The following is a 13,198-nucleotide window of genomic DNA, read 5'->3' as shown; positions in this document are numbered from 1 at the left end:
GTTTTATACTTTCATTCACTCAGCATATTGTTACTGAACAGCTCGTAGGCTTCCAGCACTATCCTGGACACTGTGAACAAAGTCTTTACACAGAGTCTCCTAGGAGGGAACCAAGTCTTTATCCTCATGAAGCTTATGGTCTGCTGTGTGGATGGGTGAAACGTAGGCTAAAAAATAGATGTGTAACATGTCAGACGGTTACGATGATAAGGAGAAAAGAAGTGAAGGGGAAAGAGAGGAAGTGTTGGGAGGAGATGGCTAAATTTTCTCATTGTTAAGGTGACATTTGATGATAGACCACAAGGACATAAAGGAGCAAGCCGTGTAGCTCTCTGAGAATAACATTCCAAGAAAAGGGAGCGGGAACTGTAAATGCCCCTTGGGGAGAGTATGGTGTGAGAGTGTTCAAGGAACAGCAGATACAGAGAATATTGTCAAAACCCCATTGATAAGCCCAGGTAGCAAGTGTGAAGCTTTAAAGGATAAGGGGGAAAAAAAACCAAAACCCAGTTGTGAGGTTATTATTTCTAATTCCAGTCTTCACATAGACTCCAAATCTTATCTTAGAAATAATGTAAATGATGCAAAAGATAGAAGCAAATGAAAAAACCAAAAAACAGTGCCTAGAAATCTACCTTTCAGTCTCATGTCCTCAGGCAACCACTACCTTCCTCACTGGAAGGATCACTTTTGGCAAAGAAGGGGAGACTTTCCTACATGAGTGGCATAGCAGATAAGAATCGCCATGTTAGGGGCTTTGTATGAAATCATTATCTCAAAAAAAAAAAAAAAAACGAAAAAACAAAAAACCTTTCAACAAACCTGCAAGCTAAGGTAGTTTCCTCTCTTTTACATTTGGGTTCAGGAAAACTCTTGCTCAAGGTCATGAGAAAATATTAGCTAGCAACATAAAAATGTCAAAAGTACAACATTTTGAAAATTAAATGTTCTCCAAATTTAAGACAGTGTTATATAGGGGAATTTTCAGGGAAAAAAAATAATTTAAGACATAAAACATAGAGGTTATTTTCTGTGGCTGTTACTTTCACAGTTACGGATAGCCAATTTTTTAAGAAAAACATGGGAAAATATAGATAGTATGGAAATATGGAACAGAGAGAAGAAATGCGACTGAAAATTAAAATGATAATGTCAAGATGGGGGTCATAATGGACTCATCAAATCTACGCCATAGAGTTGAGTATGATATAACAAAGTCACCACTGTATTAATGCACGCATTGATCCAGTTGTATCTGTGGGATCTTATCATTCAATATGTGTCTATCGAGCACCGACTATGTATCGGGCAGTTTGCTGAGAGCTGGGGATGCACAGTGCATACAGCAGATGAGGTTCCTGGGCTTGTGGGGCACACATTCAGGAAGAGAACTGAATCGCAAGCAGAGAACTTGATATTGTTAGACATCAGTTCTCTATTTAAAAGAAGTAAGCTGAATGGATAGAGGTGGATGAGAGTGTTTTTATTTTTTTTGTTTTGGTTTTTAATAGAGTAGCCAGAATACACTTTACTGAGGAAGTGACCTTTAAGCAGAGACCTGAGGAAATGTAAGGGCAAATAATGTGATGATCAGGAGGAGACGGCTCATGCAGGGAGCACAGCCATCACGTAGGTCTCGAGTCTGGGGTGTGTTTGATGTGACACGTGTTTGGAAAGGTTAGAGTCCAATGAATCAACCTTTTTTTCTTTAACATTAAAAATCTCTGGAAAAAAAAATGTTTTTGAGAAGGTCTAAATCCTGGAGAAAGAAATAAAATTAGGTCTGTAATTTTAGGTCTGGTGTAGTTATAATTCCATAATCTGCTAAGAGTTTATTTTCCTGCCTTTTATTAAGGTTTGTCATTTCTGTAACCATTTTTTTTTTCTATGTGAATACATTCTTTCAAATATCTATTAGATGTCTGTCTACTGTTTAAAAGGCACTGGCTATTTGCATATGTGTTACTTTTTGTTTTTCAATAGTACCTACAACATGCATTCAGCTCTCAAGGGGGTTGAATGAAAAAAGTAAACGATTCCATCTGGATATTTAAGCAACTCCACTGGGAGGCAGAACATTTACACATATAACTGCCATATAAGAGACACATGATGTGAATCATCCAAGTAAGGATGTTACCAGTTTAGGCTCCGGTTATACCAAATTCTTCCTGGGAGAAAAGCGATTTAAGCTTTTGTCTATGTTGCCTGCATTCCTACTGTTTTTTCAATCTTGTAACACAATTTGTAATCAATTTTCCAGACACATTGGTTGGTAGATAGATGAGTGAGTGCTTTTTAAGAACTAAAATTTAAGGGGTGGAGGGAAGACTATGACAATTTCAACATGACAGTTTTCAAATTTATTATTTCTTAATTATACATGCTTTACTAAGTCACAATCTATAACCATTTAGCAAAATATAGAAATAAAATTTGACAGAATTTTTTTCCCCTGTATCTGAAACTTCTGTCAGAATAATAAGAATATATGACAAATGAAATAAAGGAAAGCCTTTCTATATTTGCAAATCTGAATAGTCAAAGAATGAAACTTTGTATAGCATATCAGTTGTGCCTATAAAAATAATACACAGTTACTGGAGATAAATTTAAAATACTGAGATATCTAAAAAAAGAAATTGTATTGCCCTTGTCAGTCCTGCGTTCCAGAAATAATCATTAACATTGCCATGCGTTTTCATCCAGGCTTTAATCCTTATGAAAATGCGTTTTACACCTGAGTCTTCTGTAACTCAAACTGAATGCAAAATTCTGTTTCCTAATGTTATTATTTAAATATAGGGCGTGCTGGTTTGCACAGTATTGCAGAATTTTCAGAACTAAAATTTTCAAATGGAAGTAATGATTCAACTGCTAGTTACTATTAATATTTTCTATTTTTGGTATTATCATAAATAATGCTGTGTTAACAACATTTTTTCCCCTCTAAGGCCAGAATTCCATGCTGTGTTTTCTATGATTTTTCCCTTGATTTTTCCAAATGAAAGGGGTTGCTCTTTCGCTTGAACGTGCTTGAATTAACTTCTTTAGGCTATTTGCATGCGTGAATTGTCTCCTGTAGTAGGGTCTTTTTGTTTTCTTCGATTAACTGGTACCTTCTAAGTATTCTCTAAATATTTGTTAAACAAATGTTTAAAGAAAGAACTGTTAAGGAATATAATGATTTTTTTAAATTAGCTTTTATATCTAGAACTCATTGTCAATATAGTCACTTGCCCAGGAGATTATGTTTCCTTCAGGTTAAATGCAGAGTTGTTGAAATTCAATCATAAGCTCATTCAATGAAAGTTCTTACAATTGTCAAAAACATCAACTTAACTAAGCATTAGCCTTGGCAAAATAAATTTGAACTGGCAGCCACTTCACAAAATTGCTAATTGTTCTTAGTTGACTGTATATCTTAGTGGGCATTTGAGCTTTCACAATGAAATGCATATACATAGTCAATCTTAGGTTCTTCTAATATTATCTTAGCTCCCTGAATTACTCAAAAGTATAATTCACAAGTCAAATATTTTATGTTTCATTTATTTAAAGTATAACTTATACTAACCTATGTATCTATACTGTCTGTTGATAAATAATATATTTTTATTCATTATGCAGTTAACTAGTATTTCTGGAATGCATGTGGTGGCCTTGAACACAGGACTTTGGAAATATGGTTCCTGTCTTAAAGCGGTGATTCTCAGCCAGGGATGTTTAAGACCCCACCCCTCACCCTTCGGACATTTGATGATGTCTGGAGACATTTTTGGTTGTCATGTCTGGTGAAGGTTGGTAGCTACTAATGTTTAGTGGCTAGAGGTCAGGGATGCTGCTTCATATCCTGCAATTCATAGGGAAGCCCACACTACGAACAATCATCTGGTCTAATGCATCAGTACCACGGAGGCTGAGAAATCCTGTCTTAAATGATCTCATGATTTCAGAGTAGAAGGCAGGCGTGTTGTTAATGGAATTGAGATTCTAACAAGTAACTTGTAACAAGGATTAGTATTTCTGCCAGGGATACAAAGGGGGATGGTGTCATGTTTCCCTGGAAAAGACTGAAAGATTTGAGAAAGTGATGTTGAGCTGAGGAGGAGGAGGAGAGGGGACAAGGAGAAATCATTTCAGGAAGAGGAAATCTTTTGAGCAAAGTCACAGAAACATGACCCTACAAATAGCTTAATTAAACTGGAGTTCAAAGTTGTGGTGTGGAATAAGTCTGGACCTGCAGTCAGAGGTTCAGTTATGAAGACTTGGTTTTGCAGACTGAAGTGTTTGGACTTTATTCTGTAGGCAAAGGAAATCCATTGAAAAGAACTGTGGGATTAAAAAATATGAATACGTTACTTTTTTCCGAAGAAAGAAAATACTTCTGGCAGCCCAAAGAAAACTGGAGGAGAACAAGAACGATTAGAGGCATGGACGTCACTTTGGCTAATTATGAAGTAGTGCACGTTGAAAGTCCTGAGAAGCTGCTCTGTCTCACTAGACGCTGCATTTGGTGGTTGCCTCTGTGAAATGGTGATGCTAAGACGGCTGGCTGGATTTGCTTCTCCATCAAATGTGGGGGTTGAGATATCAAATAGGAGTTTTCAAAAATGAGTTACTTGTAACATTGGAAGTAGACTAGTTTGTTCAGTGAGAATATCAGAAGAGGAGACTGATCTCTGAAAATACCGATATTTACCTGAAGTGGAGGAAAAGACATTAGCTTTTGTAAGTTATAATAGGTAGTCAAAGATATGGTAGGGGTGAGAGAGGTGGAGTAATGACATTTAAAGGGCATAAGAGACACCTGGCCATTACTTGAAATTAAGCTGATGCTGAAGGATTTCATTTCCACTGCAAGTCAAATTATGAAAGAAGTATTTTTTGAAACACTTAGCCTGGGCAAAAATCAAGAAAGGGACTCCTTAGTTTCCAGAGTGAAGAAAAAATGTCAAGATCAGATCACTAATCAGAGGCCCACATTTTCCAGCTATCAGACCTGGGAAACAGACTTTAAAGGCAGAATCCGATATTTTCATGCCCTCAGAGGAGCGCCCAGTGCACAGGCTGCATACACAAGGAGACTGAATGCGTATTACCCACAGAAAGCTTCGAGGCAAGCAGGTATGCTACTGTGTCCTTGAAAGCAAAATTCTGACCACTATCATTGAGTCATTTTTGAGAAACCTGCAATGGGAAACAGCTTTAAGCAAATTTGTGAGTTCCAAATTTTATTACTTACGTGATGTAAAAACAGAGGGTAGAGAAATTAACAAAATTCTAATGTAAACTCAGAAACCACAACAACAAGGAAGCAGTGGATATGAACTGGCATTCAGTGAGTGTTGCTACAAACCAGGGCTCCTGACACACCCCTGTGTAAGTCAGCTGAGGCTGTCATTACGGAATACCACAGAAAGGTGGCTTAAACAACACATATGTATTTTTCCTCACAGTTCTGGAGGCTGAAATTCCGAGATCAAGGTGTTGGCACTGTTAGTTTCTGGTGAGACTTCTCTCCTTGGCTTGAAGGTGGCTGCGTTCTCACTGTGTCCTCACGTGGGACTTCCTTCGTATGCGTGTTTCTGTTCTCTCCTCTTATGTGAATACACATGCTGTTGGAGTAGGACCCCTGTTGTGTGACATTGTTTCACCTTAATTACCTCTTGAAAGACCCCCATCTCCAAATCCAGTCATACTGAGGGTTAGGGCTTCAACACAAGGAATTTGAGGAGACGATGCGTTTTGTAACAACCTCCATGAAGATTACCTAAGAGTGAAACATTCAAGTTGCCTGTGGGGACTCATGATTAAAGTGAATCAGAAAATTCAACAAATAGAATTTACACCCTAGAACTGGAAATAATAGAACTATCCAGAGGAGACATGAAAATAAATTGTGTAAAAGTTTAAGTACGTAAAAGAAGAAAAATCACCACAGCCATCATACTTGAAGGAGAACGCCAAACTTGAACTGTGGGGCATAAGAGCTGTACTATTTGGAGATTGTGAGCAAATCCATTTGGCAAAGATGTAGATAAGTGTAAATAAGTGTTAGTAACTTGGAAATAGATCTGGTTAAATTAATCAGATATGCATCACAGATGTAAAGATATAAAGAAAATAAAATAACAGACTACAGAAAACGTACAAGAGAATTTTTAGAAAAGGAGGATAGGGAAAAATGAAGGCGAGAGCTCAGAATTTTCCTGGACTGAAAAGAGATATCAGTCTTCAGAATGCCTGAGTACACCATATCCTTGACGGGATAATCAGAAACAAATCTATACCGAGATGCATCGCTGTGAAACTTCAGAACTTGCACAATCAGAAGAGATCTTGAAAGCAATCAAAGATGAAATATCTATTACAATCAAAGGAATGAAAATTAGAATTACAGAAGATGTCTCACAGTCATAATGGAGATGAGAAGCCCAACTGAATGGTAACTTTACAGGGTGGGTGAAAAGTACTTGTCAACTAAAACCCTATACTTAGCCAAAACATAATTCAGGGGGGAGTCTAAATTTTAAAAAAATGTTCATAAAAATACTGTGACAATTCGTTAATTCATAGACTCCCACCAAAACCAAACAGAGCATGAACATTAATAAGAGGAAATTGAATCCCCTCCTCCCAGAATAAGGCTGGGATGGTTTGGAAATACTAAACTGTATGTTTATCAAGCATATAGGTGAATGCAAGCAAACTTGGACTGTAAAAAATGATTGATGCACAGATAGATGATAGATGATTCATATTACTAATTTCTTGGTCATTTTAGACAAAGCATTTCATAAGGCACAAACAAGACAACATAATGTGGTAAATTACAGAAAGAAGTTCAATGTGAATATGCTCTAAAGCCTCTCCTGGTTTGAGAGGGGATTAGACGTGTTTATGATCTATAGATGCTCAAGTGTGTATGTTTAAAGTTTATTAGTGAATGCCAACAGGAAAGAGATTTAATATCCAGACAAAGGAAAAGGAAAGGCAGGAGGAATAAAGACGATTGTATCAATCTAATAGTAGGATTAAACATTTGGACGTAAAAGATAGAGACCAACCAGAGTATAATGCTTTCCTCTGGGCAGGAAAGGGAGTAAAATTGAGGAGAATTACAAACTGGGCTTCAGCGCTTTCTAATATATCTGTTCTGGAAAAATAAATTAGTCCAAATTGTTAAGCAAAATGTTAACATGTTAAATCTGCGACTAGAGGAGATGTTTTAGTTGTCACAATCAGTTTATTTCTGTCTGTTTGAAATACTTAGTTATGATATTAGCAAGTTTAAAAATGTACATTGGTGCCAGATAAAGCTGCGTTCTCATCCCATTCCTCGTACATCCTATGTACCTTGGGCAAAATTATTCAATTTCTTTAGGTTTCACTTGCTTAATTTTTAACTGTGTTCAATATTATAATATTGCCTACATTTCAGGGCTGTTTTAACAGTGTGAAGTGTGTGGCACAGTATTTGTAGAAAATATATTGTAACTAGTGGAAATAAAACAGTTTATTTCATGCAGCGGAATGCAACCAAAGAGAGGAACGTTTTTAAAAGACGAAAGGCAGTATCATTAGTTTCCTATGCAAGCAAAATATTCAAATTACTGATATTGACCATGGGGTTTAACTCTAATGAGGTCACTGATGAAGTTTACGTGAGCAATTTGGGGAGATCCGTGAGAGCAGCCAACTGTGGGCGTGTGTGGAAGAGGGGAAACGACAGATATAAACCTTGTGGTGTATTGTTTGAAACAAGAAGGCAACAAAAAAAAAATCACCCACTTATTTATAGAAGCAGGAGAGAAAACAAGGAATTTTGAAAGTGGGAGGCTGCCAAAGTGAACTATTTAAAGTTTGGTTGCGGAGAAAAATAGGTCAGGGACTAGAGGCAGACAGAGGGGTGTGTGTGTGTAGTGGTAAGGATTTGGGCATGTTTACGGAGTGAGAGGAGAGGTCCAGTAGCAAGGGGGAAGGTGCAAATGTAGGAGCAAAGGTAAAGCACTGGTGGACCAAGGTCCTAGAAGAGATGGTAGGGGTGAGACTCAGGAGCACAGACGGAAGTGTGGAGAGAATCAGTTGTCTGAGGTGAGGAGAAAGCTGCACACGAGTGCTGGCGGTCCTAGTGTTTACGTGCGCGTGAAGGACAATGCGGGGCTTATGGCTCTGAGCTTCAGATTGGTCTGTGGAAGATACGAGGCCACGTCCTCCACTGGGGAAGAATGTGTGCTTTGGTTATCGTAGTTTGTGTGCCTTTCCCCGGCCAAGAAGAAAGACTCAGGCGTTGAAATTCTCTGGGAGGGATGCTGATGGGAAAATTGGATTCAGGCTCAAGTCTCCCTCTCAAAAGAAGGGTTTTGTGTACGCGAACAATCATTGTTTGAGACTTCAGATCACCACACTCATTTCAGAAAGTCATGAGACGTCCACAGAGGGGACCGATGGGCGAGAGTTCCTGGCTAAGCCTTTTGGGACATAAACTGCAGCCAAGACTCCACATTTCCATGTCCTCTACAAAACCAGCTTTCTCAAAACAGACTCATACAACAAGCTGCAGTCACAGCCGAATGCCATGTTTCTATTATTGTGATGACATAAAATCATTAAACCACTGCTAGTAGTAAAAGCAGTTGTGTCTGGCAATAGACCTGCTCTGTGCCCATTCAGAGGGAATTGCATTTTAAATGACCCCTGGAGAGCAACGACGGGAGAGGCGCGGGACCGAGGTTTGACTTCCACGGTAATTTATTACATGTCCTCCTTTGGTCTTGCTGCCGTACTCAAGCTCTTTGTTCTGAAAAGTGGGTCATACTGGCTGGAGTGCATGAGCACAAACTGTAATGAGGTTTCAAATTTTTGTTGGAGTCATATACTAATTTTTAAATAATATTTCCCAAATTTAAAGTCACAAAAAATAATTAAAAGGTCCCGATGTCAAGACTCAACTCCCGCGTCCCTAATCGCAGAAGGTTCTCATCTAGACTTCTTTTTACACCATATATATCACATAAGCAGAATTACAACTACCTACGCCATGTCAGGCACAATACCTCAGTGAATCCTCATACAACCCAATGAGGTAGAAATTATTACCAGGGACAAATGAGTACGCTGACATCTCAAGACTGAACTCAAGCTTTCCAATATCAATTGGGATTCAAATTCAGGTCTGAATTTTAAAAATTGAGGCTGAAAAGAGACACTGCATCAAATGTCACTTTTAAATTCTGAACCAATTGAAGAATGGACAAGGAAGCTTTGACTTCCTTAGATGTTAACTTTATTATTAGTAAAGCTGTATTGAGAAACATGGTACATAAGGTCAAAACAGACTTTCTATCATGCCCCGCAAACTGGCCCCTGGCCCCTGAGACCGGTTAATTGCATGTAGGAACAGAGCCCGCCTCTCACCTTGCAAGAGCAATTGGTACAGGTGCACTAATCTTATACAGTAAAGCCGCTCCTCTTCTTATGGGGAGGGAAATGGTCAGAGGTGTAGGATTGGATTCTGACCAACACCTCCAAGAGAGCCAGAGGTTTATCAGTAGAGGGAATAAATTATTCCCCTGGGACATGGCACAGACTTCCCATGGCAGCTTGTTCTGTTAATTTTATTTGTTTAATATGCTTAAGAATTATATGATCTTCTATGTAATAAGCTTCTTTAGAGTAGCAGGTGCATTGATCAAACCAGGACAAGACACCAGGAAGTTCACACACTAGGAATGATGACAGAACATCATATTGGAGACATTCACAATGGTAGAGGTCTGTGCTCTCCAATTTCCCATTGTATTCTGGGAGAAGCACATAGGAATCTAGCAAATCTAAGCATTGGACAGCAGAAGGCTTTTACGAAACTAATTAGCAAAGTGATAGTCCCTCCCTGGAATGATTAAGGGCTGAATCCATCAACTCCGTGTAAGGCGTAGTCTCAGCTCCTAGTCCTGTTCTGCCAAGTTTGACATCCCTGGTTAAGAGCACAAGACCTCCTCCTTGACGGAATCAGTGTGCTAACGTGTAAACCTTAGAGTCCCGGCTCTTTGACGTTCTTGAACATGCTTGAATCTGCTGCATCAGCATTTTACCAGAATTGATTGCTTAAGCATTTTGCTTTGACTTCCAGGTGATCTGCAGGAGGCCAGCTCCTACTTTGGGAGACTGGCATGTAGGGAATAAGTTTTGGACAAGCTGATTCCTACTTCGCAACGATGGCCTGGTTTTTGTTTTCTTGACACACCGTGGTGTTTAGTACTGTGTATTGCAATATGTGACTGTTGGATAAAGGAAATAATGCAGAGAAGAATGAATGAATGAATGAATGAATGATTATGTAGGAAAAAAAATGTCGTCACTTGGGCTGTCTTTCTCTCACACCCACCTCTCCATTCCTCGTCTATTGAGAAGTACAAACAGATGCCCAGACACTAATTAGAAATGGAAGCCTAACTCTGTTTTATGTTATAAATCTCTCTTCTATCTAGCTGAAATTCAAAATGACTTTATTGTCATATAATCCTTACCACATTAACAATGGAATCATAAACTATAAAATAACAGTTCTCTAAGTCTCTTAATGAAAACCCTCAAGTCTATCTTTTAGTTCCTTTTGAGACATGATTGTTAAAAATCTCCCTTATTTGTATTAAAAACTCCCTTGGAATTAAATCCTAAATTCTAATAATAGCTGGCATTTTTGAATGTTCACTATGTGCGGGTGCTGTGATAAACACTTGACATAGATTATCTCATTTAATCCTCACAGAAACCAAATGAAGTGTTTACTGTCATTATCCCTATTTGATGAAGAGGATACTGAGGCTCACAGAGAATTAGTAACTTGTCCAAGATCATCTAATGTTGAGTAATCAAGAGTGAATGACCTGAAAGCACACACAACCAGCCGGGACCAGCCTTTTATCGAGGCGAAAATTTGCAGAGACAGAGCAGCAGCAGGTGAGCAGTCTTCTCAATGCCAGCTGCACAGGGAACTGGTGAGCGAGACGTCATACTTCAGAGGGGTCCCAGTTATGCGCTGTGGGGGTCATAAGCTTCATGGTTGGGGAAACACCGGTAGCCCTTCCTCTAGGACGGTTTGGGGCTGATGTTCAAACTTTGTGGTTACTGTTCTGTGATGTAGCAGAATCATAGCTTCCAGCTCTGATTTTCAACCCCAGCGTTTATAACTGAGAGCTCATCGGCTCCTCCCTTGTTGTGATCAGAGCCCAGGACCCAAGCCTTGTGTTTAAATTATTGCCCTTCAGCTCTGTTCTATCTCATCAGTATTCTATCAGTATGTCTGCCTTAAGTACTCAGTTGTAGCCAGTGTCCATGTCTTCTGGGTTTTAATTTCGGAATGATGCTGCTCTTTGAGGGAAGGGAGATGACAACTGGTTTTCTGGGATCCTAGCCTCTGGGTATCCAGGTCAAGAAGATCAAGCCTTGCCTATCACTTAGCCATTAAGTGGTGGGACCTTTCTTCAAGTGCTGCAGCCTGACACCAGAGTCTTCCTGGTCTTTAATGATTTGCAATAAGAACTTGATACAATTATCTGTATGTGCATTTCAAGTAATATCAGAGTTTATAGTACTTACTTTTCCTGTCATATATATTTTTTCTTGTGTTCCTAGTTGGTCATTTTAAATACTCATGTGTTATTCATCTATTTCTGTCCTTTATAACTCCCCATTCTTGTTCTCTCTGCTCTGTTAGAGTGGGAGATTTAATTTGTCTGTGAACCATCTAAAGAGGATGTGTTGTTGAGCATGGCATTGATTGACGTGTATACCAGGGTGTTTGGGATCGGATGACAGGGAGATCTTAAGAGGTAGGGTTCCTTAGAAGAAATGAGAAATCCAAATTCAGAGTTTGTGATTTCTGTGCTAAGTATAGGTGTCTTTAGGAGATTTTAAACTAGAACTAGTGATATTAAGAACTTGTCTCTGTGTCAGTTAGATTTTGTGGTTACAGAGTTATTTGTTGTCTTCAAATCTATTTGTTTATATCACAATGTCTAATTTTACTCTTTCAAATTGCTCCTACTTCAACTTTATACATTCATAAACTTCATAAATATAGAATGCACTGAACTAAGAGGAAACACTAGTGTAGTAGTGATAACGTCTTTACCGCCAAATACAAGGTCAGAGGTGTGGTCTGTTTCATTGATTGCTATATGTACTCCGTGCATAGATACTAAAATAAAGCAAAGTTGTTGCTCAGTGAACATTTATTGTTTTAATAAGAAAAGTAATGAATGACTCTTTTTCTATGAAAATTAATTATTAAATTGTTTGACTTATCTTGGGATAGCAAGGTATTGTTTTAATTGTGTTTATTAATTAAATTAGAGGTGAAAGGAAGGCTTTTCCTTACCCAAAATTCTTTGTCTATGAATGTAATAAGAAGGGAAATGTGATTATCATTTCTTACTGTACCACATCCAAATTGTTTGGTTTTCAACAGGGAAGGGCCAATATATCCAAAATTGATTTTTTAAATCTTGCCATTGTTAAGTCCTTCCAGGTGTGTATAAGGATACATGTGTGTATGTGTGTATGGGGAGGGGGTTAATGATTTGAAAAGTATACTCATTTCTGGTAATCATCTATGGGTTTGGATATATAGCTCCCCTCTCAAAAAAAAAAAAGAAAAAATAATATTAAATATGAAGAAACCAGAAAAATTCCTGCTTGCACGGCCCTCCCTTGCAGACAGTTATTACATATTATTTAAGAGATGAGGCATTGTCTGCTAGTTGTATGTCCTTGAACAAGTTACTTCATCTTCCTGTGCCTTGTTGTCCCACTGACAGAAAGGGAATAGTAACAGTACTGAGCTCATAATTTTGTTGTGAAGAACCAGCGAATTAGTACATGTAAAGCATGTGGAACAGTGCTTGGTGCAAAGTAAGCACACAATAAACAGTAGCATGACTTTTACCTTCACATGTTGTTGCAGAAAACATCGCCTTACCCACAACAACCTATGTAAGTGAGGAATGGGTGACCTCTGATTTTGGCTCCAAAGTTTCATGATCCCTTAGACAGTCTTTAAGACTCCCTTGTTGTCTCTTAATGAAAATCTAGGTCAAATCAAACCAAAATGCAAATAGAGGGACCAGGCCTGTTATGTCTCAATGAAACTGTATTTCCTGGAGTCCCCCAGTCCTCCTTGATATGTCTTCAA

The 13,198-nt window shown here is 38.4% G+C and overlaps 1 protein-coding gene across 8 annotated transcripts in view; it reads left to right on the top strand.

Annotated features, from left to right (window-relative positions):
- Nucleotides 1-13,198, top strand: part of LRRC4C (leucine rich repeat containing 4C) — a 1,285,379-nt gene that overhangs the window by 402,212 nt on the left and 869,969 nt on the right. For all 8 annotated transcript variants that reach the window (XM_072969820.1, XM_072969821.1, XM_072969819.1 and 5 more), the window contains one exon: nt 10,775-10,965. The gene's annotated coding sequence lies outside the window, so the exon portion shown is untranslated. The remainder of the gene's footprint in view (nt 1-10,774; nt 10,966-13,198) is intronic.

This window comes from Vicugna pacos, chromosome 10 (assembly GCF_048564905.1).
Source record: "Vicugna pacos chromosome 10, VicPac4, whole genome shotgun sequence".
Taxonomy (NCBI): domain Eukaryota; kingdom Metazoa; phylum Chordata; class Mammalia; order Artiodactyla; family Camelidae; genus Vicugna; species Vicugna pacos.
This window is presented reverse-complemented; position numbering and strand designations above follow the sequence as displayed.